General features: G+C 42.5%; 1 long non-coding RNA gene across 1 annotated transcript in view; it reads right to left on the minus strand.

The window, feature by feature from the left end:
• Positions 1–1624: 1624 nt before the first annotated feature.
• LOC139575240 (uncharacterized) overlaps positions 1625–23618 on the minus strand; it is an 84177-nt gene continuing 62183 nt past the window's right edge. The window contains exons 2-3 of the long non-coding RNA XR_011674926.1: positions 2008–2150; positions 1625–1900 (exon numbers count right to left, since the gene is read on the minus strand). This is a non-coding gene — a long non-coding RNA (uncharacterized lncRNA). The remainder of the gene's footprint in view (positions 1901–2007; positions 2151–23618) is intronic.

Consider the following 23618-nt stretch of genomic DNA (forward strand, 5'->3'; position numbering starts at 1 on the left):
AATTTTCTCTCCAAGCCCCAGGAAAGGGTCAGAGCATACCCTCTCCTCTCCAGGCTCCGGAGAGAGCTCGATCATAATCAATTCATTGTCAGTCAATGTTGGGATGAAAACTTCCCACACCATAGAGCGCCCACCATAGGAACAGCATAGGAGTAGGAAGGAGACAGTTCGGCCTCCAACACGACGTCCTCACCAGGGCCCGACTGGTAAACTTGGCCTCGCCATTTTAAATCAAAATAAAATATTACAGGCGGAGGCATATCACCTTATTCACTTAGAAGCGTTTTTCCCCGCTTTTTATGGAAACCCAAAGGAGTCATACCTAACCACCCCAGTGGCTTTCCATAGCCCCCCCTACGCACACCGCAGCGCTGCTCTGTCCATTGTGCTGACACAGCGTAACGGAGATACAGATTTTTTGTGGGAACTTTTTTACTGTTTTTATATAGTGACATACAACTAAAACTGAGGAGGAACAAGTTTGAACTGTGAACCCTATTACTATGCTCCCCGTTCTTAAGTTGAATTTTTGCATCTTTTACTTTCGGTTTTGTATACCATCTTCAAACAGCTGAAAGTACAATATCTTGGGTTATTGAAAATATATTTCACAGCAGCTTAGAAGGTATAATGATTCTCTACAATATACATAGCTTTTTTTGTCACAAACTGAAAGGTAAACTATTAGAATTTTAGCAACCAGGAAATGGCAGAGCAATTTCTGTATATTGCACCTTTCATTTCAGTATAATTATATTGTTTTTCAGAATAATACACCTTATCAAGGGGTAACAATACAAAAGCCCTTCAAATCTTGTCAATTATATTGTAAGGTAAATGCGATACTTTTCTAGCTTTCAAAAGTCCACAACAAGGTCCATAACATGTATCATATATAGCAGGAGTATTCAAATCTTACCCTACGAGGTCCAGAGTACTGCTGGTTTTATGTTCTACCTGATAATGAATTGCACCCACCTGCTGTCCCAGGTCTAAATCAGTCCCTGATTAAAATGTGAGGGATATAAAGGTTCATCCTTTATAGCCCCAACTCATTGTAATGTTATTTACAGTAGCCATTTAATCTTGTTCATGATGAATGGAAAACAAAAATAACCAGCAGTTGCATCATTCAAGCCAAATAGACCATTTGCCATGGTGTGCTCAAATTCTCTGTATGCTGGGTGTTTGTGGCCGTCCTGTCACGAGGTGGAAAAGTGACAAATTATTTTAGGTCTGAGTTGAGCAGGCAAAGTAAAGTAGAGGAAGACAACAGTTTCAACAAACGTATTTTAACAGGGCATGGCTTTCTGATAGTTAGATTTTACAAATGTTCCATAAATGGCATTCTCTTACTTTTAAAGTTGAAAAACCATGCTAGTTGAAATGACAAACATACAAACCAAACCAAACAAAAAGGGGCACAGGAAGTGGTGCAGTCCAGGAGGCAGGCTTTCATTCTTTCAAGATGTCAATTTAGCACAACCACCATGTGCTCTCACCAAGCTAAGCGGCTACATTAGCGTTTTCCAAACTCATTTTTTGCCCAAACACTACACAGCTGATTCAAATGATCAAAACTTGATTAGTTAATTTGAATCGGGGGGGGGGGGGGGGGGGCAGGACCGAGTTTGGGAAACCCTGCACTACATACTGAGACAAAGACAAAGGGTGCGTTCCTCAGCCCAGGTGTTGCTGATGCATGCCAGATCTTACAACGCCTGGATAGGTATTTTATGTATCAGGTAAACCACATCTTATGTTATAGCAATCTGGTGCCTGACAGAACAGTCGATGACTTGGCATACAACTATTATTTGATGCATGCTACGTCTGAGCAGGGGATCCCGACCACAACGTTGGTTCCTCCATACTGCATTCACTTCCTGTGTGCGGACGCCTGGAAGACAAAGACAAGGGGGTTTAAATAAACTGACTTAAAGTCACATGATCTGTCGATTAACCAATAGAACTGCTAGTTAGGTAAAACATGCAAATAAGTCACACCTGTCAGAGTCCTGTCTCTGGGTGTTTGAATCTGTAAACCCAGAGGAGACTGGTGGGATTTGATGGTACTTTAGTGGCTCTGGATTTGGCTGTGGCACCCTTTCTCCTGAGTTTTTCATTTTCCAAACCCGTTGATGCTGCATCTAATGCATGTAAAAAAATATATATAACTAAAACGCTTCCCTCTACATTCTACAGACAATGTGTGTGTGTATGTGTGTCAGATAGACCTATACTGAGTGGATCTGTAAAACTAATAATAATACAACACATACAGTATTATATATTGCTGCTGTTTCAGAGAGAGAAGGGCATCCTGGCCTCCAGGTCACCCTGAGCCTGCACACACGCACGCACGCACGCACACACACGCACGCACACACGCACAAACTCACAGACGCACACACACACAGACACACAGACACACAGACACACACACACACTCTGTATCATCCCCAGTCACATGGTCTCCACCTCATTGACTTCCTCAAGTCATCGCCATCCCCTGCTAAGAGTTATTAAATAGTCCCCGCCATCATAGCTGCCCCTCCATGACATAACCTTACCCCAGCCTTTTGTATAAATAATAAAAACATGAATCGACAACGCAATCCAAAGCAGAGTAACTCATTTTAATATAAAGGACATGGATTGTACTCTATACCATCTACTGCATCTTGCCTATGCCGTTTGGCCATCGCTCATTCATATATTTTTATTTACATATTCTATTCATTCCTTTACACTTGTGTGTATAAGGTAGTTGTTGTGAAATTGTTAGGTTAGATTACTTGTTAGATATTACTGCATGGTCAGAACTAGAAGCACAAGCATTTCACTACACTCGCATTAACATCTGCTAACCATGTGTATGTGGCCAATAACATCTGCTAACCATGTGTATGTGACCAATAACATCTGCTCACCATGTGTATGTGACCAATAACATCTGCTAACCATGTGTATGTGACCAATAACATCTGCTAACCATGTGTATGTGACCAATAACATCTGCTAACCATGTGTATGTGACCAATAACATCTGCTCACCAAGTGTATGTGACCAATAACATCTGCTCACCATGTGTATGTGACCATTAACATCTGCTCACCATGTGTATGTGACCATTAACATCTGCTCACCAAGTGTATGTGACCAATAACATGTGATTTGATTTGACGTGGATGTTGTAACACCTTTCGGAGTTCATACAGGGAAATCTAAACATAGTCTGGTCCCAAGATGATGATGGTGAGGATGATGAAGAGGAGAAGGGGAGGGAAACAAAGTGGCAGTGTGCGGTGATAGGATCAGACCTGGAGAGGTGTCCATGTCTCTTATTATTCTAAATCAAACAAAAGGTCAACATCTGATGATCCGGCTCGCCCTTTACCTCCCAGCTTAGGTTACCCAGCAGGCCATTCTGCCGCCCGCGGGACAATAGCCGCGCAAAAAGACGACACCTCTTCCCCCTCGGGGGACTCCGAGGCGACAAAATGGAAGAAACAACACTTTTGTTTGCTGAGATCAAAACATGTTGCAATCTCTACCTCCCTGTTCCTTCCCCGATGGTAGACGATGCAACAGTCAGAGAACCCTCTCTCTGTCGTTCTATTCCTGCGTTTTAAATAAATGTTTTTTATTTGGTCTGTTTACTATTGTTTTGGGGTGTTAATGTATAGCTTACAGTTTGGCACAGGCTGAATGGGGCCTGAATGGGGCCTGATTGGAACCATAATGGGGCCTGATGGGGCCTGTCCTTTCCCTGCACGTCTATGTGATACGCATATAAGGTTGGTGTTATTGACCACCTCTGAGTCCCATCTTCATTGTTACTGTGTGAAATGAAATAGCTTCGAGGTACAAAAGAATCACGGGCATCCCTTCCTCCTGAACCTACTCTGGATGATGACAGGCAACGAATTCACAGAAAGCCACAAAACAGTTGAATTGTCATTTAATAGCAATATTGGTTTCTATATATTGCAATACTGCGATACTGTTTTCTATATGCAATACTGATTTCTATATATTGCAATACTGCAATACTGGTTTCTATATATTGCAATACTGCAATACTGGTTTCTATATATTGCAATACTGCAAAACTGTTTTCTATATATTGCAATACCGATTTCTATATATTGCAATACTGCAATACTGTTTTCTATATATTGCAATATTGCTATACTGGTTTCTGTCAAACAAAAATTTGCTTCACCACAGATCTTCCAGCTTTATTCCATAATCAGACAGTTGTTCTATCCTAAAAGTAAATAACGGACTATAACTGACAGTCTATAACCGTGTGACTAAATGTGTCAGGACAACATAGGGAAGATGTCAATTGGATACTCATCGTGTTCTCTCTCCTCATCTCCTTCTCAAAACACATTAGATGAGAAAGCCAGAGGTCCCTCTCCTTTGACCTTCTCCTCCAATGGGTTTTGAGAATCAGACGAGGAGGGAGAAGAGAGGACACGAGGTGTATGAAATTGAGATCTTCACAGAGATCCATGCATCAGTCAATGGTAACATCAGTCACAACAATGGTAACTGTGGCAGGAGGGTCTCCCCTCTGCAGGGAATATCCTGCCAATCTGGCACCTGCAGTGGGAGGTCTCTCTCTTATCAGCACTGGTGGGTGCAGACCACTCGTCTTTCTCTCCTTCCCTCCTCTGCTTCTTTCACCACATTCCATCCCTCTCACCTCGTTGAAAATGAAAACTCTGCCGTGTTCTGCCTGATGAAAAGTCAGTTGGGTCTTCCTGAATAAAACTCATGTGAGTTCAACGACAACACGGTAAGAAAGAAATCAAACTGCCAAAACACAGAGAAATGCATATGGTGCATTACATAAGACTATGTTGGTTTCATGTTATCGTCTTTTCAATGGTCTCAAACTATACAGACCTGTTGCTCTGCAATCTGTCTCATCAGCGCGGGGCCTATAAGCTTCCCTCCTTCCCCTATCTCTTCACCTGCTATGCATACAGGTAGATAATGACGGAGGGGGAGAAAGTGCAAAGTGGAGGTTTATTGAGTGCACATGTACTGTAAGCACCTCTAATCGCCCTTCAAAGCACTTGTTGTGTCATTAGAACATTCACTAGAATAACCCTCAGCCATCATACACTCCCTGACAAGAGGGACCTGCTCATTCCCCCTTGGCAGTCCCTGAGAACAGTAGGCTTGGTAAACCTGGAAAATCTTCTTCCATTTTGGCTCCAAAGGGGCAGTGGTCATATGTAAACAAAGCAGAGATAATGAGATATTTACTTTACATTTCCAGCATATGTGTGGGCTCGGACACAAGATTTATTAGGAACGAATGGATATTTAAGTGGTTGCAGGCAAGCATTAGGCATACACACACACACACACACACACACAGAGGTGCCCAGAGTAAACGGCCTGCTCCTTAGTCATAGTTGCTAATATATGCATCTTATTAGTAGCATTGGATAGAAAACACTCTGAAGTTTCTAAAACTGTTTGAATTATGTCTGTGAGTATAACAGAACTCATATGGCAGGCAAAAACCCGAGAAAAAATCCAAACAGGAAGTGGAAACTCTGAGGCTGGTAGATTTTCAACCAAGCTCCCATTGAAATCACAGCGAGATATGGATGAGTTTTCACTTCCTACGGCTTCCACTAGATGTCAACAGTCTGTAGAACTTTGTCTGATGACTCTACTGTGAAGGGGGCCGGATGAGAGGAGAATTAGTCAGGTCTGCCATGAGGTGACCATTCTTTGACCATGCGCGTTCACATGAGAGGGAGCTCCATTCCATCGCTCATCTGAAGTCAATGTAATTCTCCGGTTGGAACGTTATTCAAGATTTATGTTAACAACATTCTAAAGATTGATTCAATACATCGTTTGACATGTTTCTACGGACTGTTACGGAACTTTTGGACATTTTGGAGGCCTTTCTGAACATGGCGCCAATGTAAACTGAGGTTTTTGGATATAAATATGAACTTAATCAAACAAGACATATATGTATTGTGTAATATGAAGTCCTATGAGTGTCATCTGATGGAGATCATCAAAGGTTAGTGATTCATTTTTTCTCTATTTGTGCTTTTTGTGACTCCTCTCTTTGGCTGGAAAAATGGCTGAATTTTTCTTTGAGTTGGTGGTGACCTAACATAATCGTTTGTGGTGCTTTCGCTGAAAAGCCTATTTGAAATCGGACACTTTGGTGGGATTAACAACAAGATTACCTTTAAAATGGTATTAGACACATGTATGTTTGAGGAATTTTAATTATGAGATTTCTGTTGTTTGAATTTGGCGCCCTGCACTTTCACTGGCTGTTGTCATATCGATCCCGTTACTGGCATTGCAGCCATAAGAAGTTTAATGGAAGTGTTGTTATTTTGCGATCTCTCGCTCTATACATGGATAAGTGTATATGTTCTTCAAGGAGGAACAAAGGCTGACACAGCCATGCTCAGAAACACCTGACCTAATCTAATTCAGCAGCAAAAGCCTCTGACAGCAGTCGACAAACATCCAGCACAAAATAACATTCTTACAGTAACAAAGCACACACAAATAAAGAGAGAGAGAGAGAGAGAGAGAGAAGAGAGAGAGAGAGAGAGAGAGAGAGAAGAGAGAGAGAGAGAGAGAGAGAGAGAGAGAGAGAGAGAGAGAGAGAGAGAGAGCATATCAGGTTAAAAGATCAGAGAGGCAGTGTTTTGCTGCTGTAGACAGCTGGACGTTGGTTCTCTAATCTGTCTAAATATGATCTGCCCAGAGAGGGCTTGTCAGAGTGAGCAGAAGGCCCAACCATGGGGTTGTGACAGCCAGACACAGGATGGGACTAGAGGAGCGCGCTGTGTGTGTGCGTGTGAATGTGTGTGTGTCCACACTGTTCCTGTGTAGGCTGTGTATGAGGATGTCCTTCAGACAGAGTAACGGGCCCGGTGCATGAAATCAATGCCTCTAATGAGTAGGGTTGCTTCATGGGAGGAGTTACAGGAGCTGTCATGTCTATGTGTGTTTTAGGAGGGCAGTGTGTGTGTGTGTGTGGGGGGGGGGGCATGTGTATGTTCTCTATCTGATGGAGGGTGGGGGTGTCTGGGGGTGATGTGTGTATGTGGGACGGTGGGGGGTTTGTGATGGGGCTTGAGTTTGTGTGTTGGGAATGTGTTTGCGTATCTATGTGGGGGGGGGGGGGGGGGGGGGGGGGTGATGTGCGCTGGGTTTGTCAGTGTGGGCTAAGTAAACTGATTCAGACAGGCTTCCGGGCTGGTAATGGGAACTGTTGGATGGTGATGTGAATGCTGCTTAATTGGGGTAATCGGCTGGCTTTTAGGGACCTGCTCGTTAGGGGCGCCCAGTCTCGTCCTCGCGCCTCCCTCGCCATGGACAGACAGACAGCTGAAGTGACAGCCTCATCTCTCCCAGCACCTCTCCATGTCCAACGAGACTCCCTCCCATAGTCTCACGCGTCAAGCCCGAGTTTGCCAGGGATGTCCTATAGTAACATTAACGATGTTTAACAAGGCTTAATGTCTCCCACTCCAAATTATATTCATTCAGTGAGATTGAGTGTTAACAATCTCTCTATGATCATGTCTTCTATTGTGTATCTCCGCTGAGGAGAAAACCAGGCTTGTTATCTTGGAAGTTAAAATCAAGTGCTGGAGTCTGGTTAAGTGGTAGCACAAAGACATTGCTTGAGTTTGATCCTAGGGTCTATAAACATGAATGGTTGCTATGCAGACTGGTTAACCTTCTTCTACCTTGTTAGCTAGCCATCTACAGCTAACAAAATCATGTCAAACTCGTCAGCTGGAATGACAGCAAACTAGCTGCATTTTCGTTTTCTGTCAGCTATTTTCTATTGACATTTATTTGAATATATCCATAATAATTGTGCTGGTACTTGATTTCACCAGGCTCAGAAAGGTTGTTGTCTTGTCAGGACAACGTTCAGTCTCTATGGTAAAGGGAGATTACATTTCTAAATTGAAACATTGTTGCTGAGGTCACAGCGGCAGACCGCAAGGTTAATACAAACCCTCACTGTTGTAAACCAAATACTAGGTTAGAAGCGAGGATAAATAGTGTGTTAATAAGAGCTTAATTGCTTTTCTTTTGTCATTTGCCATGGCAGGTCAAGAACAGTGCAGTGATACTTCAGATAGAACATTAAACAAGTATTTTTGTGTCGTACCTGTGGTATATCATCTGATACATATGGCTGGAATGCTGTTTCTGCCAATTAGCAACCAGGATCCCAACTACCCGGTTTATACATGTTACATATATGACATATGTTGTATACAATATATGACAAATATGACATATGGCATATATCTATGCGTTCTTTCAAAAGCCATGCTTGAAGTTATTGTTACACAAGTTATTGAAACATCTAAGTAAGCATGAGTGGAGCTGTGCAAGAGTTGGTCTCAAGGAGAACACTACATAGGGAAACCTATAACAGGCTGTGCTGTTCCTCCCTATTGTTTCTGAGATCGCTGTATTGTTGTAATTGGACAGAGAGATAGAGAGGCTCAGTCTGCATCCTGCAAGAGGACGTTTTATTTATTTCAAAAGCCACTACTAAAGCATTGATGACTTACTCCATGGGCACTATGGCCTAACCTTGACCTTGTAGCAGCATGCCTCTGCTTACTACATTCCTCCCTGTTGTCTATCCACATTATCACATTATCCATGCATTCAGAATTATGTTTAATTCCGTGTCTCAACCTCGTCTATGGAATGAGAGAGGAGGAGGAGATGGGAAATTAGTCTTTGATTCCTGTCCCCCCTCTCTTAAAACAAAAGGGGTTTTATCTGTGTTGTTATCGGACGGTCTTAAAGCGTAAGTAGAGATGCCGTCCCCACTGACGCAAGGTCAATACATATTGTTTATGGAAAACAAAAGGATAATTGTGATGTCATGTCTAGACAAAATGCAAATTAATATGAGTTTATAAACCTCTGCGAGCGGGTATACAGTATTTACGCGGCCACGCAACACACGCACACACACAGACATACACAACACACACACACAGACATACACACACACACAGACACACACACAGACACGTGTAGACGAAGTGTAATGATTATGGTAATGATAACAATCATCCTCCTCATCACCAGCATCTCCTCTGCGATTTAAAAAATGTATATGAATTAACTGTAATCCACAACTATTCATCAGATTACTCATGGCTGGTGGGGGGTGGGGTCCATCTGCAGATCTTTAAGGTTTGGGATAGGGTAAAAAAAATATAAAAAATTAAACGTGTGCCTATTACTGGGATTGAACAAGCAACCCTCAAAGCCGAAGCTCACGGTTTATGGCCATCCGCCATCCCCCTCCAGAGAAAACCATAGAAAGCCTACTTGATGGTAATAGCTCTCACCGTTGCCCCTAGTGGCCGGTCTTGAAGGCATCTCCCGACGTCCCTTGTGCCTGGACAGACGTCAGATTTCTAAGTGGCACATGAAAACACAACCCACACACACAAATAAAATAAACGCCACACACATACACACATAAGCAAAGATACCCAATCATGCCCGCAAACAGACACACACGTACACACACGCACATGTTGGTTTTACTATGGGGACCAAAAAATTTACCCCTATTCCAACCCTAATCCAAAATCATATTTTCCCTAACTCTTAACCCTAAACTTAACCCTAATCTTAACCTGAAACCCCTAACACTAAAACAAATTTGAAACATAACACCTAACCCTAATTCTAACCCTGACTCTAAATTTAACTCTAATCCCCACTTTTTCTTGTTTTACTATCTTTTCTTGTTTTACTGTCCTTGTGAAGACTTTTGAAACCCAAAAGGATAGTAAAGTTAGACCACACACACACAGTCTTGAACCGCTGACCTTGTGGGGACACACAATTCAGTCTCATTCAAAATACTATTTTCCTTGACCCCTAACCCTAGCCCGTACTCTTACCCTAACCTTAACCTTAACCCTAACCCCAAAATCTAACCTTAACCTTAACTCTAGCTCCTAACCCTGACCCAAAATCTAACCCTAGCTCCTAACCTTAACCCTAAACCTAATTCTAACCCTAATTCTAACCTTAACACTAAGCCCCCTAGATATAGCATTTGACCTTGTGGGGAACAACAAAATGTCCCCAGCCAAATGTTTGTTTGTTTACTATTCTTGTGGGGACTTTTGGTACACAAAAGAATAGCTAAACACGTCCACCACACACACACACACACACACACACACACACACACACACACACACACACACACACACACACACACACACACACACACACACACACACACACACACACACACACACACACACACACACACACACACACACACACACACACACACACACACACACAAACTACACGGGCATTTTGAATTAATAGGGTACCATTTTGGAACGTCTATGTGGGTTTAACTGTTTGATTTGCATACTACAGTGCATTCGGAAAGTATTCAGACCCCTTGACTTTTTCCACATTTTGTTTTACGTTACAGCCTTTTTCGAAAATGGATTAAATAGTTTTTACAATCTACACACAATACCCCTTAACCTCTCTAGGGTATGTGGGATGCTACCGTCCCACCTGGCCAACATCCGATGAAATTGCAGAGCGCCAAATTCAAAAACACTCATAATAAAAATTCATAAAACATACAATTGTTATACATCAGTTTAAAGATTAACTTCTTGTTAATCCAACCGTTGTGTCAGATTTCAAAAAGGCTTTACGGCGAAAGCATACCATGCGATTATTTGAGGACAGCGCCCAGCACACAAAACATTACAAACAGTTACCAGCCAAGTAGAGGAGTAACAAAAGTCAGAAATAGCGATAAAATTAATCACTTACCTTTGATGATCTTCATATGGTTGCACTCACAAGACTTCCAGTTACACAATAAATGTTTGTTTTGTTCGATAAAGTCCCTCTTTATATCCAAAAACCTCCGTTTTGTTGGCACGTTTTGTTCAGTAATCCATTGACTCAAAGGCAGTCACAACAGGCAGATGAAAAATCTAAAAAGTATCAGTAAGGTTCGTAGAAACATGTCAAACGATGTTTATAATCAATCCTCAGGTTGTTTTTAGTCATAATAATCAATAATATTTCAACCGGACAATAGCTTCGTCAATATAAAAGAAAAACAAGAAATGCGCGCTCTCGGTCTTGCGCAGTAAACAGCTCTGGGACTTTCCAGTGTCCACTCACTCAGAGTGGTCTTACTCCCTCATTTTTCAGAATACAAGGATGAAACAATTTCTAAAGACTGTTGACATCTAGTGGAAGCCATAGGAAGTGCAATTTGAGTCCTAAGTCAATGGAATCTGTACAGGCAGTCAATGGAAAACTACAAACATAGAAAAATCCCACTTCCTGGATGGATTTTTCTCAGGTTTTCACCTGCCATATCAGTCCTGCTATACTCAGACATTATTTTAACAGTTTTGGAAACTTTAGAGTGTTTTCTATCCAAATCTACCAATTATATGCATATCCTAGCATATCCTAGATGTTCGATCGGGTTCAAGTCCGGGCTCTGGCTGGGCCACTCAAGGACATTCAGAGACTTGTCCCGAAGCCACTCCTGTGTTGTCTTGGCTCTATGCTTAGGGTCATTGTCCTGTTGGAAGGCGAACCTTGGCCCCAGTCTTAGGTCCTGAGGGCTCTGGAGCAGGTTTTCATCAAGGATCTCTCTGTACTTTGCTCCATTCATCTTTCCCTCGATCCTGACTAGTGTCCCAGTCCCTGCCGCTGAAAAACATCCCACAGCATTATGCTGCCACCACCATGCTTCACGGTAAGGATGGTGCCAGGTTTCCTCCAGACGTGACACTTGACTTCAGGCCAAAGTGTTCAATCTTGGTTTCATCAGCCCAAACAATCTTGTTTCTCATGGTCTGAGAGTCTTTGGGTGCCTTTTGGCAAACTCCAAGCGGGCTGTCATGTGCCTTTTACTGAGGAGTGGCTTCCGTCTGGCCTCTCTACCATAAAGGCCTGATTGGTGGAGTGCTGCAGAGATGGTTGTCCTTCTGGTAGGTTCTCCCATCTCCACAGAGGAACTCTGGAGCTCTGTCAGAGTGACCATCAGGTTCTTGGTCACCTCCCTGACCAAGGCCCTTCTCCCCCGATTGCTCAGTTTGGCCGGGAGGCCAGCTCTAGGAAGAGTCTTGGTGGTTCCAAACTTCTTCCATTTAAGAATGATGGAGGCCACTGTGTTCTTGGGGACCTTCAATGCTGCAGCCATTTTTTGTGCCCTTTCCCAAATCTGTGCCTAGACACAATTCTGTCTCGGAGCTGTACAGACAATTCCTTCAACCTCATGGCTTGGTTTTTGTTCTGACATGCACTGTCAACTGTGGGACCTTATATAGACAGGTGTGTGCCTTTCCAAATCATGTCTAATCAATTGAATTTGCAACAGGTGGACTCCAATCAAGTTGTAGAAACATCTCAAGGATGATCATTGGAAACAGGATGCGCCTGAGCTCAATTTCAAGTCTCATAGTAAAGGGTCTGAATACTTATGTAAATAACGTATTTCTGTAAAAAAAATTAAATATGAATTTGAAAAAAATATAAAAAATCATTTTTCGCTTTGTCATTACGGAGTATTGTGAGTAGATTGATGAGGAAAATGTTTTATTTATCCATTTTAAAATAATGCTGTAATGTAACAAAATGTGGAAAAAGTCAAGGGGTCTGAATACTTTCCGAATGCACTGTATGTGAGGTTCCAAATAGACTGAATCACGGAATCTGTGTTCCGTTGCAAAAGGTTTTAAAATGTTTTCCTTTGTGTGCCCTGATAAACCCGTTTCCACAGCTTTCGGACATCTGTTGGCAAGTGAGAGGCAACGGAGCAAGTTACAGTTTCATTGAGAACAATTGAGAGCTATTGTTAGGTGTGTATTGATTTTGATCTGCTGTAAAAGCGGAACAGTTTCCCCTCCACTTTGGAGATGCAGTGAGGACTGGGGCAGTGTAGACAGATGGTTGTCATTGTATGAGAGCTTGTTTGCACATTCATGTAATAGAGGCAGAGGAACATACCAAACATATGTAGTGGACAGCAGGACTCATTGAGTCGAACTAAAGGCGGCACGTTCAACCAAAAACCATATACAAACACACACACACACACACACACACACACACACACACACACACACACACACACACACACACACACACACACACACACACACACACACACACACACACACACACACACACACACACACACACACACACACACACACACACACACACACACACACACACACACACACACACACACACGAGAGAGACATTGTTTTTCCCAACCCTAATGTTAACCCCAACCCTAAACCTTACCCTCTAATTGTAACCCTAACCCCAACTTTGTCCTCTTGGGGATGTGAGAAATGTCCCCATGAGGGAGAATTTGTCAGAGATAGTGAGCTGGTGAAGAGGACTAGGAGACAGATGAAGAGAGACAGACAGCCAGAGATAGTGAGCTGGTGAAGAGGACTAGGAGACAGATGAAGAGAGAAAGAGACAGCCAGAGATAATGAGCTGGTGAAGAGGACTAGGAGACAGATGAAGAGAGAAAGAGACAGCCAGAGATAGTGAGCTGGTGAAGAGGACTAGGAGACAGATGAAGAGAGAAAGACAGCCAGAGATAGTGAGTTGGTGAAGAGGACTAGGAGACAGATGAAGAGAGAAAGAGACAGCCAGAGATAGTGAGCTGGTGAAGAGGACTAGGAGACAGATGAAGAGAGAAAGAGACAGCCAGAGATAGTGAGCTGGTGAAGAGGACTAGGAGACAGATGTAGAGAGAAAGAGACAGCCAGAGATAGTGAGCTGGTGAAGTGGACTAGGAGACAGATGAAGAGAGAAAGACAGCCAGAGATAGTGAGCTGGTGAAGAGGACTAGGAGACAGATGAAGAGAGAAAGAGACAGCCAGAGATAGTGCGCTGGTGAAGAGGACTAGGAGACAGATGTAGAGAGAAAGACAGCCAGAGATAGTGCGCTGGTGAAGTGGACTAGGAGACAGATGAAGAGAGAAAGACAGCCAGAGATAGTGAGCTGGTGAAGAGGACTAGGAGACAGATGTAGAGAAAAAGACAGCCAGAGATAATGCGCTGGTGAAGTGGACTAGGAGACAGATGAAGAGAGAAAGACAGCCAGAGATCGTGATCTAGTAAAGAGGACTAGGAGAGACAGATGCAGAGAGAGATGTCCTCCCCTCCTCCACGACTGAGTCTGGACACCCCCGCCCCTCTCTGGCCCCGCCTCTCTGTGTGCAGCGCCCTAACCGTTCCTGACAGCCAGTCACTCATTAGGGCTGCCGCGCACTCTGTTCCTGTGTCCGCCGTTTTCCAGCCCCCCAAACAATGTCTCTGTGTGTGTGTGTGTGTGTGTGTGTGTGTGTGTGTGTGTGTGTGTGTGTGTGTGTGTGTGTGTGTGTGTGCGTGCGTGAGTGCGTGCGTGCGTGCGTGCGTGCGTGCGTGCGTGTGTGTGTGTGAGAGTGAGAGAGTACACAGAAGACTCAGCTCTGCACTGCTGCCGCCAGGGTTATGGCTGGCTGTAGCTGGAGATGAGTAGGGTGGGGGGAAATCAAGCCCTATTCACCGGCACAAAGACTAAATTAACCAAATTGGCAAATGGTATGTGAAACTGCCTCCTGAACATTCTGTGCTAGTCAGAGGTTGCCATAGAAACTCTATATTTGATGTGTGTGTGTCAGGAAATTATTGAGTCACACATGATTATCAATCGATTCCGCTAAGGGCACACAGTCTGATTCACACACAGTCAGACAGAGACGAGTCATGTGCATGACTTTTATTTTGACTAACTCATTCATTCTCACAAACACATATGCTACTCACTCACTCACTCATTCACTCTCTCACTTACCTCTGTCTCACCTCTGTCTTTCAAACTCACAAACACATTTACCTTTAATGTATGTGGTTATTCAAGAGCTTAGGACTATAAGGTTCTATCTGCAAATAGATGATTCTGAGATAACTGGCTTTGCATTTCCAAACGCTGTTTGGTTTGAATGGTGTCAGCTATTTTTATATTGTATTCTTTTGAACTTAACAACATGAATTGAAGTATTTAGGCTACTGTATAGGTAGAAAACATTGAACACAAGGCTATATCAATAACAAACTTTTGACAAAAATGCAGATAGAACCTTATTGTCTGAAACTTTCGTATTGTCTTTTCTGTAGCTTTTCCGAGAACACTCACAGTTGAAGAGTTTTAAATGTGTGTTTAGTGTTGCGGTGAGTGCCCTGGAAGGAGAGAATAATGTGCTATGAATAAACATGACAATAGTTTCCCCCGTCATCCCATTCATGGCTGTGATTTGTTAGTAATTCCACTACTTATACCTGGGACATACTTGGGATAGCTTTTATCAGAGACGAGGTGAACCTAGAGCTTCTGGCACAACGGCCTGCTGCTGGACAAAGAGGAAGAGGAGAGTGGATGAATGGCATCTCAAACCACGTGATTTCCTACGTGCCGTTCAACAGTGCAAGCAAACTGTTCTGATGCAGAATCTTGCCGTAAAATGATGTTTGTCAAAATGATGTTTGTCAAGAATGCAGTAAACTCAGATGTGTGTGTATGTGTGTGTTTTTGTGTGTATGTGTGGGTGCGTGCGTACATGCGTGTGTGTGTAAATGTGAATGTGTGTATTTGTGTCTCTCCCAGCCAATCAATGAAATATCGATCATCTCTGCTGAAGAGGGACAGACATCAAGGGCAAACAGCCAGCAGATCAATGTGTGTGTGTTTTTGTGTGTGTGTGTCCAAACTTCATGCATAGACACCATGAACTCTTCTGCAGTCCTGACGGCACTGCAACTGTGTGAAAATATATTTTTGTTTTGGGTTAAGTTTAGTTTGAGTAAAGTTCTTATTGCCTTCAATACAGTCCTGAACTGATGTTTGTTTATGCTAAGTTGTAACTGTCTTATATTGTGTTTTGAGGTTAGTTTGAGTAAAGTTATGCCTTTTGGCACACAGCAGAACTGTAGTTTGGGACTTAGAGCATAGTTTAAAGATAAACTTCAGGTCTGACTGATGAGTTCACTCTTTCGCTCTCTTACCCTCCCTCTGTCTCTCTCCTTCCCCTCCCTCTATGTCTGAGCCCCCCTGAGTCACAACAACAGGCACCAAACAGATTGAGCATCCCCTTACGAGGAAAAAATGCCCCATTTTCATGTCTTTGAATCTGACATTTTTGGCACATTAAATATTGGCTATTAATAAATTAAATGTAATGAACTGACATGAAAGCATAAAAAGTCCAATGGTACAATGCAAGAAAAGTATAAAAGAAAAAAAATTGCTAAACTTTTCTTGAACTCCAATTAACTATTGCTTTCTTTAGTCTACAGAGATTATTTTTCATGTTCACTTATTCAAACAAATATTGAATAATTAAAAGCAGGGGGGAAAAAACAACATAAGAATCAAAAGGAAAGTTCATGCCAGCGGAGGCTCGCCTATGGACTGAAAGATGAAGACCATTTGAATAAGTCAAATTATTTTTGGTCATTTACTGTAATGAGTTGTCCATCGGGTGTTTTTGTAACATTGAAATAATCATAATGTCTTCCTCTGTTGAGCGCTTAGAGAATGTGTTTGCAGTCCAGCAGCAGACTATTTTAGTAAGCCGTCTATTTCCAAGACTGAAAATTGGAACCATCTATCTGTGAGAGCAGTCTACCTGGTAACAGTAACAGTTTTTTTTTACAGTATCAAAAAACGATATAAATGTGATCCTGGGAAAAACAGCCTCTTCATAACAAATGCACAATGAGTTTGATTTAATTGAGTCTAAATCAGCAGTAACAGACACAACACCAGAGTAGTGATGTTTCTATGTATACAGTAAACAGATCTGAAACACACACAAATGTATATATTCTTACAACCAGCTGCCACCCTTTTGCAAGTGTTTGGATACACCTGAAAGGTTTCTGTAATGTGCTTTTTTATGCGTATGCTTTACAATGCAATATTACTGGTAATTGATGTATTGTTAAGTTAACATTCATGAGATTAATTGTAAAGCAGCAGCAGAAAAACATTTGCACAGCCTTCCAGGTGATTCCCAACACTGTCAAAATGGTGGCAGTGTACTTGTATATTTTGAAACACTTCATTTTAAAAGTGTTTGTATGTACTATAACACGTACGTGTATGTGTCAGAGTGTGTACGTTCAGAATGTACAGTATGCATGTACTGTATGTATGGCCAGAGCCATATCCAGGGTCTGAGTTTCAGTGAGCTCCAGCGGTGTGTCTCATTCACTGCATTTCTATACAATTAAAAACTCTAAAAGGCTATTTAGAGTACAGTAAAAACAAGAAGAAATTACCCCAGCCATCATCACATTGGTTGCTGTAGCTTCATTCACCCCAGTTGATCTACAAACACATAGCCTATTAGCTATACAATTAGCCGCTACACATTTAATACATACAGAGGGAACTGTTTGAATAAAAAGTATTTTATTAACAAAAGGTAAAGAAATATGTTTGCTTTACAAAACTTTTTTTGTTGTTGCAGTTTTACAGCAAATTTCCCGCAAATCTAAACATTTTGCAATAGGGTGGAGAGAAGTTTTTTACATTTTCAAAGCAAATTTCCTGCAATTCTACACAGTTTGACATGATTTATGCCATGTCAATGTAATATCTGAGTGAGAGGGACTACCAAAATCAATGTTGGCCCCCTGGAGGACACGGCCCCTGTGCACGTGCCTGGTCGGTAATTCGGCCATGATTACTACAAGTTTAGATAGCTGGCTAGACTAACTAGACTAATCTAAATTACCAATCCAATTTTTTTATCTGACATGGGCTAATTGATTGACTGTCAGTGAGTGACATATAACAAGAGGAAAATTACTGATGCACAACCAAATTTCAAAATTGCATGTATTCTACTAACTCTCAACAGTAAATTGAGACCCTCCCCATTAAAAACAAATTCCTCTCTCTCTCTCTCTCTCTCTCTCTCTCTCTCTCTCTCTCTCTCTCTCAAATATTTATTTATGTACAGTGCATTCAGAAAGTATTCAAACCCCTTGACCTTTTCATATTTTGTTATGTTACAGCATTGTTCTAAAATAAATGTAACAGATAATTTTCCTCATCAAGCTAAACACAATAACCCATAATGACAAAGCAAAAACAGTTTTTTATACATTTTATCAAATGTATCTAAAATAAAAACAGCTTATTTACATAAGTATTATGTACCCTTTCCTATGATACTTGAAATTGAGCTCAGGTACATCCTGTTTCAATTGATCATCCTTGAGATGTTTCTACACCTGTGGTAAATTCAATTGATTGGACATGATTTGGAAAGGCACACACCTGTCTATATAAGGTCCCACAGTTGACAGTGCATGTCTGAGCAAATACCAAGCCATGAGGTCAAAGGAATTGCCCGTAGAGCTCAGAGACAGGATTGTGTCGAGGCACAGATTTCGGGAAGGGTACCAGAAAATGTATGCACAGGGGCCTCCATTATTCTTAAATGGAAGAAGTTTGGAATCACCAAGACTCTTCCTAGAGCTGGCCGCCCGGCCAAACTGAGCAATCGGGGGAGAAGAGCCTTGGTCAGGGAGATGACCAAGAACCCGATGGTCACTCTGACAGTGCTCCAGAGTTCCTCTGTGGAGATGGGAGAACCTTTCAGAAGGAAAACCATCTCTGCATCACTCCACCAATCAGGCCTTTATGGTAGAGCGGCCAGACGGAAGCCACTTCGCAGTAAAAGGCACATTACAGTTTGCTAAAAGGCACCTGAAGGATTCTCAGACCATGAGAATCAAGATTATCTGGTCTGATGAAACAAAGATTGAGCTCATTGGTCTGAATGTCAAGAGTCACATCTGGAGGAAACCTGGCGCCATCCCTACAGTGAAGCATGGTGGTGGCAGCATCATGCTCTGGAGATGTTTTTCAGCGGCAAGGACTGGGAGTCTAGTCAGGATCGAGGGAAAGATGAACGGAGCAAAGCACAGAGAGACCCTTGATGAAAACCTGCTCCAGATAGATCAGGACCTCAGACTGGTGCGAAGGTTTTACCTTCCAACAAGACAACGACCCTAAGCACATAGCCAAGACAATGTAGGAGTGGCTTCAGGACAAGTCTCTGAATGTCCTTGAGTGGCCCTGCCAAAGCCTGGACTTGAACCCGATCAAACATCTCTGGAGAGACCTGAAAATAGCTGTTCAGCAACGCTCCCCATCCATCCTGACAGAGCTTGAGAGGATCTGCAGAGAAGAATGGGAGAAACTTCCCAAATACAGGTGTGCCAAGCTTGTAGCATCATACCCAAGAAAACTTGAGGCTGTAATCGCTGCCAAAGGTGCTTCAACAAAGTATTGAGTGAAGGGTCTGAATACTTATGTAAATGTGATATTTCAGTTTATTTATTTATTTATATATATATATATATATTTGCAAACATTTCTAAAAACCTGTTTTTACTTTTTCATTATGGGGTATTGTGTGTAGATCAATGAGGGGGGAAAACGATTTAATCTATTCTAGAATAAGGCTGTAAAGTAACAAACAAAATATCGAGACCTTGGTGTCCTCATATGTAGGTACGGCCCTGAGTATGGACTGCATGTAGGCCATGTGTAAGGGACACCCTGTCACACCCCTGGGATTATGTTAAACAAAAATTCCTCTAGGCCGTCAATCACGTCAGCTCTTGGCAGCCTGCTGCTGCACCTTCAGTTTACTCCTCTGTTCAATTTTGATCTTAATTTGTTTACTTTTCTGTTTGCTTGGAGTTTTCTTACTGAGTAAGAAACCAACTTATTTTGGTTACTAGCAGAAGCTGACCGAGGGTCTCATAATGGTGATACATTGGGGACTCAAGGTCTAATGGTCTGACTGACTACATGACTTAGTGGGGAAGATTGTAGTGTAAATATACTGCAAATAATACTGAGAATACTGTAAAAATATTGTAAAAACGGGAAGAGGAAATTGTGGTGGCACCAAACCTCTTAAGATTAACGATTCCTTTGCCCTGAACACAAGAGCCAATTAGATGTCTCTAAATAATTAACAATAACCAAGTGCCAAAAATAAAAGCGATACAAGTTCACTGTAAATTATGAGACGAATGTGCACCTGTAGAAAATAACAGTGTAACACGTCTCACTGACACTTGCATGTTCAATGAGGCCCTCAAGGCCCCATCAACAGCATCTCCTGACAGACAGTGGCACCCATGCTGATAAAAGTCTATCTAACCGCACCTTGAGTGTCTATTTGTATAGATTTTATATATATTTCTTTTTTTTTACTAGGTCTCGTCGAGGAGAAATTCCAATGTTACAAATGGCAAATAAATGTATATGGAACTTAAACTGGAGTGGGTCGTAAAAGTCGGATTACATGTCATTCAGCTCTTAAAACATACGTTCATCTTGACTTTGTTAAGGCACCACACTTAATCAAACTCATACAGCCTTGATGAGATTTCATGAGCCCCCAATTGAAAGTGTCTTTACTAGAAGCTCACTGTGGATGATAGATTGGGCCTGTGCCAGTCATTGTGAGTGATTGGGTTTGGCCGGAACCACAGAGAGAGGCACCAAACCAGGACTCCTCCTGTGGAGCAGCTCCATCCTCCAGTACAGTAAAGCAGAAAGCTGTGGGTGTCAGAGGAGAAGGGACAGGTCAGGTTGGCACCCCAGTGATGAAAGGACGGTAAGAGGAACCAGAGGGGAGGAGAGGAAGATACTGTAGGACCGGGAAAATGGGAGAAGGAGGACGAAAGGGAATGGGAAAGGACTTCAAAACAACAAAAAGAGAAAAACAAACAGTGGGAAAAAACAAGCCAAAAAGAAGGAAGGAATCCCAAGGTCCTCTGTCTAATTAAGAGCATTTGCATATATTAATGAGGTCTAATGAGGAGCTTTTCAATAGTTTGTTTTCCCCTAATATGAATATTTCCTTTTCATTATCACGTTACATACATGGAGATTCTTTCCGATGATCAAATCCTGTCTCCTCTGCTCCTGTGTGTGTGTGTGTGTGTGTGTGTGTGTGTGTGTGTGTGTGTGTGTGTGTGTGTGTGTGTGTGTGTGTGTGTGTGTGTGTGTGTGTGTGTGTGTGTGTGTGTGTGTGTGTGTGTGTGTGTGTGTGTGTGTGTGTGTGTGTGTGTGTGTGTGTGTGTGTGTGTCAATGTGTGTATGCATGTTCGTGTGTGTATGCGTGTGTGTGTGTACATGTTTACAGTATGAGACACTTTTATTTCAAACCTTCATCTAGTAAAGATACAAAGTGATTGGTAAACAGCTAGTACAATAAGGGCTATAGCGTCTGAACCTTTTGAAATGCATAAGTAGCCTATACGACAACAGCCACAGCAGTAGTCGTCTACTCCACTAGTTGGACCTTCACAGGCATAATATTAACAAACATAATATGTAAAATATTATTTTCCAGCTTATAAAGGCTATCTAGATGACCGTCATTAGTGGTGGCCATATTAGCAGCACATACTGTCTATATGCTACATTACCCTGCCTCTGGCTAACCTAAGTGAAAATGAATGAGTGAGTGAGTGAGTGAAGGAATACGCACAGACAGCACTGCCCACCCACTCCTACAACATAAAGCCAAACCCTGACGACCCAGCCAGAAGTCTACATCGCCATAAGGGGTTGTATAGGAGAGACCATGATGCAGAAGGAGATGGCTGCCGTTTTACGATCCTGTAACCAATTGTGCTATTGTGTATGTCAGTTATGTTGCACATAATGTTTCTGCCACCGTGTCTTATGACTGAAAAGAGCTTCTAGATATCAGGACAGCGATTACTCACCCCATACTGGAGGAATACGTTTCATTCAACGAGTCGGATGGGAAGGATTTACTTCAGACTCCCGACAAGGCCCTCATCCCCGTAATTCGCAGGAGAAAGAGACTGAATTATTGTGGACGAAGATCCGGGTGCCTTATTAGGATCCGTCGCCGAGAGGGTAATCTACTATCTATTAGCCAAAGTACAATAAATCGATAATAAAATAGACGAACTACGATCACGTATATCCTACCAACGGGACATTAAAAACTGTAATATCTTATGTTTCACCGAGTCGTCCCTGAACGACCACATGAATAACATACAGCTGAGCTGGCGGGTGTTAATCATTTTTGGCAGGATAGAACAGCGGCCTCTGGTAAGACAAGGGGTGTCAGTCTATGTATATTTGTAAACAACAGCTGGTGCACGAAATCTAAGGAAGTCTCAAGGTTTTGCTCGCCTGAGGTATCTCATGATAAGCTGTAGACCACACTATTGACCAAGAGAGTTTTCATCTGTATTTTTCATAGCTGTCTACATACCACCACAAACCGATGTTGGCACTAAGACCGCACTCAATAAGCTGTATATGGCCATAAGTAAACAGGAAAATGCTCACCCAGAGGCGGCGCTCCTAGTGGCCGGGGACTTCAATGCAGGAAAACTCAAATACGTTTTACCTCATTTCTACCAGCATGTTAAATGTGCAACCAGACTGAAAAAAACTCTAGACCACCTTTACTGCACACAGAGCAGAGTACAAGCTCTCCCTCTCCCTCCATTTGGCAAATCTGACAATAATTCTATCCTCCTGATTCCTGCATACAAACAAAAAACTAAAGCAGGAAGCACCAGTGACTCAGTCAATAAGAAAGTGGTCAGATGAAGCAGATGCTAAGCTACAGGATTGTTTTGCTAGCACAGACTGGAATACGTTCTGTGATTCTTCCGATGGCATTGAGGAGTACACCACATCAGTCACTGGCTTCATCAATAAGTGCATCGATGGCATCGTCCCGAAAGTGACCGTATGTACCCCAACCAGAAGCCATAAATTACAGGCAACATCCGCACTGAGGTAAAGGGTAGAGCTGCCACTTTCAAGGAGCGGGACTCTAACCCGGAAGTTTATAAGAAATCCCGCTATGCTCTCTGACAAACCATCAAACAGGCAAAGCATCAATACAGGACTAAGATTGAATCTTACCACACCGGCTCTGATGCTCGTCAGATGTGGCAGGGCTTGCAAACTATTACAGACTACAAATGGAAGCACAGCCACGAGCCTACCAGAAAAGCTAAAAATACTTATATGCTCGATTTGAGGCAAGTAACACTGAAGCATGTATGAGAGAATCAGCTGTTCCGGACGACTGTGTGATCACGCTCTCTGTAGCCGATGTGAGTAAGGCCGCAGGGCCAGACGGATTACTAGGACGTGTACTGCGAGCATGCGCTGACCAACTGGCAAGTGTCGTCACTGACATTTTCAACTTCTCCCTGTCTGACTCTGTAATACCAACATGTTTCAAGCAGACCACCATATGCCCAAGAACACTAAGGTAGCCTGCCTAAATGACTACCGGCCCGTAGCACTCACGTCTGTAGCCATGAGTGCTGTGAAAAGCTGGTCATGGCTCACAAAGGAGATGATTGTGGACAACAGGAAAAGGAGGACCGAGCACGCCCCCATTCTCGTCGACGGGGCTGTAATGGAGCAGGT

Source organism: Salvelinus alpinus, chromosome 5, assembly GCF_045679555.1.
Source record: "Salvelinus alpinus chromosome 5, SLU_Salpinus.1, whole genome shotgun sequence".
Taxonomy (NCBI): Eukaryota; Metazoa; Chordata; class Actinopteri; order Salmoniformes; family Salmonidae; genus Salvelinus; species Salvelinus alpinus.